The sequence below is a fragment of the Mastomys coucha genome, unplaced genomic scaffold (genome assembly GCF_008632895.1).
Source record: "Mastomys coucha isolate ucsf_1 unplaced genomic scaffold, UCSF_Mcou_1 pScaffold21, whole genome shotgun sequence".
Taxonomy (NCBI): Eukaryota; Metazoa; Chordata; class Mammalia; order Rodentia; family Muridae; genus Mastomys; species Mastomys coucha.
In genome coordinates, this window is record NW_022196904.1 from 79136970 (window position 1) to 79142785 (window position 5816).

A 5816-nucleotide genomic window follows, 5' to 3' on the forward strand; every position below is an offset into this window, starting at 1 on the left:
GAGAGGGAGAGAGGGAGAGAGGGAGAGAGGGAGAGAGGGAGAGAGGGAGAGAGAGAGAAGGATCTCAAAGGAGTACCAAGGTCTTCACTTAACAGCTTTCCTCAGCTTGAGAACCACTCGGAACACTAGGAGAAGGAAGGAGAAGTGGAACCCCCGATTTTTCACTAAGTCAACTTCAGCACAGTTTTTGGTCGTGTCTGATCCCCAGTTTCTTTCTCCATCTTTTCCATATTTTTTTCAGCATTATTAAGAATATTCAAAAGTTTTGAGGAAGTTGTGGAGTGTTAAACGGCAACACAAAGTCTACTTATTCTGTGAGGTTAAGATTCCAAGACATCGAAGGGATGCGGGAGACTTGGGATACTACCAACCACTATAGATGCCATCACACTGTATCCCCCACCCCCACCCCCCATTTCCGTACCTACATACCTATAACAAAACTTAGTATAAATTAGAGATAAATAATGCTGGAGTAGAACAAATTTCACATATGACAAACGTTACTTAAAACATACAAAATGCCTATTTCTGGCATTTTTTCATTTAGTATCCACCCCTCAACCCCCGTCCCTCTCAAGGATCCTCAGGTACCTGAAACTGTCCCTACTCAGATAAAGGGGGACTACTGTATCAGAGGGCTTGAGCATCTACTGAGTTAGAGACTGTGCTAGGACATCCTGAAGGTTACAAACCTTTAAGTTTAGGGCGGGTCAAAACAGGCATGTATCCCTGTCTTCAGAGGGGCACGCCTGGGAGAACCCTTCTCAACAGTTCCTAACCGCCCAGGAACAACGCTCCTAGGGAAAAACCAGAGGGCGCGACCCCAGGCCCATCTCGTGTCAGGGCAAATCAAGAGGAGGGAGTGTCCGGTGTAGAGGGGGAGAGTTCCAATAAAGTTTTGGGGACAGACTGAAGAAGTCAGAGGTCACACAAGGGTGTTAGCTTTCTCCCAACATCGTCTCCAGCGTTTTCAGGTGAGAATCCCGGGTTCCGGGCTGGTGGTTCTCAAATACAAACAGCCCAAAGAAATCTCCCTCTGTACCCCGCAACCCCCATCCATGTCACTCCCAGATGCGGGTGGCCCCTCGTTTCCACAACGACTGGCATCCTCATCTACTATCCTAGTCTGGTTTAGGCGCCAGCGCGATTAGCGCTCGCCACCTGGCGGGCATACGAGGAAGCGCGCAGCGGTCGGGGCAGTGGTCCAGCACTTTGTTCTTTCTCCCCAAGGCTCCTCTGTTTTCTCCCATTCTCTGTGCTTCGAAGGTGGTGTATGTAAATAGGACTCCGGCTCTGTGCGCATGCCTAGCCCGGGTCATTGCAAGCTTGTATTTCCTGATGTAAAATGACTCCCTCCGCGATTTCCGTACAACTCCCTGGGTGTGAGAAGGGGCAGAACTCCTGTGATGCGGGTGCTGTGCTTGTCTGTCTGCCTTTGTCAGCTTGGGTTTAACTCCAACAAGTGCTCACAGGTAACTTGAGGCACTGAAGCCTTTGTGTCTGTCTGTCTTCTCATTTTACTTTTAAGCGTTTAATAAAGCAATATAGATGTAGCCATAAAGCAGTTTTCAAGGTAGGAACCAAGCCCTGCCCCTGCTCCTTCTGTTCCGCCCCACCCACCCCTTTACCCCCTTGGTACAGCATTTTAAGTTCTGATTGCTCAGGTCAGTCTCAGCCCGAAGGCAGTCAAATCTATATAGCCTCTTATTTCTCTCATTACACTCCAATAATTTTCTTTTTTGGCCTGGGAAGTCAGAAGCCAGGCACCTTTAGACCTCCTACTCATTTCCAAGTGATCTAGTTGGCTTAAAAATAGATTAAAACATAGTTTATAATTTTTAAAAACTTTTTTTGGGGTTCTTTGTGAATTTTACATCATGCACCCTAATCCCACTCATCTCCCCATTCCTTCATACTCGACCTCTGCCTTGGTAACCTACTACCACAAAAGATAACAAAAAAAATTAAAATTAAAAAAAAAATCTCGTGGAAGTTGTAGTGTGTCACAGTGTGTCACACATCTTTACTTGCACGTGTTCACTGCAATGAGTTAGTCTGGTTCGGGGCCGCTGGCTTCTGCTATGCTATCAATACTGGATCCTTACTGGGACTCCTCTTAGATATCCTGTTGTTGCCCTGAGTCGTGAGGAACGGGCAGCTTCGGATCAGCAGGGCTGGTCCCTTCATGCACTCCACTCCATCGGTATATCGATGGGAAAGGCTGTTGGGTTGGATTGAGGATGAGGAGTTTAAGGTCAGCCTGGGCTACATTGGGAGATCTGGGACCTGGGTCTGACGGGTAGCTGAGTTGATGAACTCACCAACATTCCGAAACCCACACCATTGCTCTCCAGAATTGCCTCAGCTAGCTCACCCAATGCCACAGCCAGCAAGGGGCATGGTCAGCTCTCCCATCTGCTACAGGTAATGGGGCGGGGAGGGCATCTCTCCTCACCCGTGCCACTTTCTAGCAGACAAGGGGTGAGGCCAGATCATGCTCTTGGCTGGTGGGGCTCTAGGTTATAATTTTTAAAAGCATAATACGTTGTTATTATATTAGTGACCTATTGAAGGAAGGGAACTGAGGGAGTTAGTATAAAAAAAAAGATAGCTGTTGGTTAAGTGGCCTTTTGTCATCAGTAATAGACACCTGATTTTGGACAAGAAGTCAGACGTATGCAGAGGAGAAAAGAAAGCATCTTCAACAACTGGTACAGGTCTAACGATGTCTGCATGTAGAATAATTCAAATAGATCCATGCCTATCACTTTGCACAAATTCAAATCCAAAGACTCAGACATAAAACCAGATACACTAAGGCCTGGTAGAGGAGAAAGTGGGGAATACCCTTGAAGGCACTGGCACAGGAGACAAACTCCTAATTAGCACACCAATCACACAGGCACTAAGATTGATAATTAGTAAATGAGACCTCAACAAAGAAAAGCATCTGCAATGCTAACAGCACCCTCAATAGGACAGAACAGCAGCCCACAGAATAGCAAAAGACCTTCACCAGCTCCACATCTGAAGGGGGAGAATATCCAAGATATTACATATATTTAATAAATAAAGAACTCAAGAAGGTATAGACCAACTACATAATTCAATTAGAAGTGGGGTACAGAAGCCGGGTGGTGGTGGCGCACGCCTTTAATCCCATCACTCGGTAGGCAGAAGCAGGTGGATTTCTGAGTTTGAGGCCAGCCTGGTCTACCGAGTGAGTTCCAGGACAGCCAGGGCTACACAGAGAAACCTTGTCTCTAAAATAACCAAAAAACCAGAAAACAAAAAAAGAAGAAGAAGAAGTAGAGTACAGAGCTAAACAGAGAATTCTTAACAGAGGAATCACTAATGGTTGAGACACACTTAGAGAAATGTTTAACATCCTCAGACATCCGAGAGATTCAAATCACAATGACCCCGAGATTCTCTCTTTTTTTTTAAATTGGATATTTTCTTTATTTACATTACAAATGCTATCCTCTTTCCAGTTTCCCTCCCTCCCAGAAACCCCCTATCCCATCCTCCCACCCCCTGCTTCTATGAGGGTGTTCCTCCACTCATCCACCAACTCCCACCTCCCCATCCTTGATTCCCCTATACTGGGGCATCTATCAAGCCTTCATAGGACCAAGGACCTTTCCTTCCATTGGTGCATGACAAAGCCATCCTCTGCTACATACGCAGCTGGAGCCATGTGTACTCCTTTGTTGATGACCCCAAGATTCTTATCTTACACCTGTCAGAATGGCTAAGATCAAAACCTCAAGCGATAGCTCATTCCAACAAGGATTAGGAACAATCCTAATTAGGAACAAGGGGAATACTCCTCCACTGCTGATGGGGAGTGCAAATCTGTACAGCCACTTTGGAAATGAATATGGCATTCTCTCACAAAATCGGAAATTGATGTACCTCAGGACCCAAGTATACCACACTCAAAGGATGCTCCATTCTACTATAAGGACACTTACTCAACAATGTTCATAGCAGCTTTACTTGTAATATCCAGAAACTGGAAACAACCTAGATGTTCCTCGACCAAAGCATGGATTAAGAAAATGTGGTACATTTACACAATGGAGTACTACTCAGCTGTTCAAAACAATGACATCATGAAAATTTCAGGCAAATGGATGGAACAAGAAAAACTTCATCCTGAGTGAGGTAACCCAGACCCAGAAAGACAAACCTTCTTTGCATTCACTGATATGAGCTGTAAATTAAAGGATAACAATGCTGAATCCACAGACCCAGAGAGATTAAGTAACAAAGATGACTTAAGAAGGGACCCAAGGATCTCTCTGGGAAAGGGAATTAGAATAGAATTACAAATGCCATCCTCTGGGACCAGTGGATTGGGGGCTAGTGGGGTTGGTAACAGAAGGGGTCAGGTTGGGGGAAGAGGGAGAATATACTGAGAGAAAAAAAATAGTAATTGAGGGACATTTCAGGGACAAGGAAGAAACCTAGAGCAATGGAAACTCCACAGAATCTGTAAGAATAAACTTAACAAAGACTCCTATTAATGAGGGACACGGAGCCTCAATCAGCCATCTTCTGTAACCAGGCAACCCACAAACCCGTTTGTCCTGCCTGCAGATTGTTCTGGGACTCCAGCACAATCATCATCAGAGAGATCAGAGAGACTTCATCCAGCAACTGCTGGAAGCAGATGCAGAGTCCCACAGCCAAGCATTGGGAGACCTTCGAGGATGAGGGGTAGAAAGAATAGGAGGAACCAGAGGGTCAGGGACACCATGAGAACGCAGCACACAGAATAAACTGACCCGGGACTCAAGTGGGCTCCCGAGATCAGAGAGCCTGTAGGGGTCCGACGTAGGTGCTCTGCACACAGGTTGTGGCTGAGTAGGTGGTGCTCTTGTGGGAATCCTATGAGTGGGTGAATGGTCTGCTTCTCCTCCCAGTGATTTACTTGTCCAGCCTCGATGTGATGGCGTATGCCTGGTCTTATTGTAGCTCCTTATGCTGTGTTTGGTTAATGTCCTTGGGAGGCCTGCTCTTTTCTAAGGGGAGCAGTGGGGTGGGTCTGGAGGAGAGGAGAGATGGGAGGGGAAGAGACTAGGGGTAAGGGAGTGAGGGAAAACTGCAGTCAGGATATAATAAATGAGAGGAGAATAAAAACAAACAATCTCAACTGAACACCAAAAGTCATCCGAAAATTAAATCGTTTGAAGCAATCAAAACTTCCTTTTCCCCTTACAATGTTACACATTTCCTGAGATTTACATATCCAATGAAGGTGTTTTATTTCTTTATTTGTTTATTTTCTTGAGATAGGGTCTCACTATTAGCTCTCCCTGGCTTGGAGCTTACTATGCAGTGATCTGCCTTCCTCTCTGCCTCTGGAGTGCTGGGGTTAAAGGCCAGCACCACTACCCCAGCACGCTAAGTATTCTAGTTAGCCACTCTTCCCCAGGCTAACAACAACAGGTGCAGTTATGGGGTAAACTTATTAAGTAGGACGCAGCTTAGCTGACAAAGAGCTACTGCCCATAGGGCTTCAAGCATGGAGCCTTTTTAATTAACTGGAATCAGTCTGTTCTTCTACAGAGTTTTGACTTTGTTCCCGCATCATTTCCTATAAATCTCAGGCTTGCTTTCTGTACCAGAGTCTGGGCCCATGATCAAAAATGTGCTTTCCCTACCATTTGTCCTCTGCTCAGTTTTCCTAACAGTGTTTGCCAGTTGGTGGTCAACAGAGCAGCCAGATTAAAAACCATTTGCCCAGTTCCCTCATTTGACCTTGAATTTTTTTTTTTTTTTTTTTTTTTTTTTTTTTTTTTTTT

General features: G+C 45.5%; 2 protein-coding genes across 5 annotated transcripts in view; one reads left to right on the forward strand and one right to left on the reverse strand.

Moving 5' to 3' along the window:
* Positions 1 to 1267, reverse strand: part of Ccdc83 (coiled-coil domain containing 83) — a 40725-nt gene extending 39458 nt beyond the window's left edge. The window contains exon 1 of one of the 2 annotated variants that reach the window (XM_031387338.1): positions 1178 to 1267. The gene's annotated coding sequence lies outside the window, so the exon portion shown is untranslated. Of the gene's footprint in view, positions 1 to 695; positions 1103 to 1177 lie in introns of those variants that run through there. The other variant, XM_031387337.1, reaches the window with a different exon arrangement.
* Sytl2 (synaptotagmin like 2) overlaps positions 746 to 5816 on the forward strand; it is a 147235-nt gene continuing 142164 nt past the window's right edge. For all 3 annotated transcript variants that reach the window (XM_031387318.1, XM_031387317.1, XM_031387319.1), the window contains exon 1: positions 746 to 977. The gene's annotated coding sequence lies outside the window, so the exon portion shown is untranslated. The remainder of the gene's footprint in view (positions 978 to 5816) is intronic.